At 34.4% G+C, this 622-nt stretch overlaps 1 protein-coding gene across 1 annotated transcript in view; it reads left to right on the top strand.

Annotated features, from left to right (window-relative positions):
* Positions 1-622, top strand: part of KIAA0368 (KIAA0368 ortholog) — a 139538-nt gene that overhangs the window by 81665 nt on the left and 57251 nt on the right. The gene's annotated exons all lie outside the window — the stretch shown is intronic.

Below are 622 nucleotides of genomic sequence, written 5' to 3'. Positions count from 1 at the left end.
TTCTTTTTTAAGGCTGGTCAAGTGAAGCAGTGGGAGTGGAGAAGGAACAAAGGAATCTGTAACTGGTTGTGATCATTTAGTTGTAAACACCACTGCACTCGGACGGACCAGCCTATTTTTAACATATGTACATCTTAGATAGCGATGCCTTTTTTTTTTAATATTTCACGATATCTAGTATAGTGACATATATATTATAGATTATAAAGCAGATACTCAATATTAGTCTGTAGCTTACATGTTATTGTTAAAGAAGCTCTGAATACTGCTAGTAGTTTTAGGAACAGGAGTATTGTTTTTGTTTTGTTTTTTAAGTGTAAGGGTAGTCCTCATAAAAAGCAGGAATTTGAGGGGTTTAGATATTTTTGATGTTGATGTTTAATATATGAACTTGCTGGTTGCTGCATAGGAGTCATCTACATGATCTTTTTGCCCTCTAGATGTGATTTCACAATACATGGAGCACATGTACCCTGACTGCACACTTGTAGAATGTTCTAATTTTGTTGTTTTCTTTGAACCTTTTATTATAATTTGTCCTGAATTACTACACGTAATTAAGAAACTTAGTTTTCCTGAAATGGTCTTATCTGTTAGTGTCCCATGTGTGGTATGGAATGGC

Source organism: Propithecus coquereli, unplaced genomic scaffold (assembly GCF_000956105.1).
Source record: "Propithecus coquereli isolate 6110/MARCELLA unplaced genomic scaffold, Pcoq_1.0 Scaffold163, whole genome shotgun sequence".
Taxonomy (NCBI): domain Eukaryota; kingdom Metazoa; phylum Chordata; class Mammalia; order Primates; family Indriidae; genus Propithecus; species Propithecus coquereli.
The sequence above is the reverse complement of the archived record's forward strand: the minus strand, read 5'-3'. Positions and strand labels throughout refer to the sequence as shown.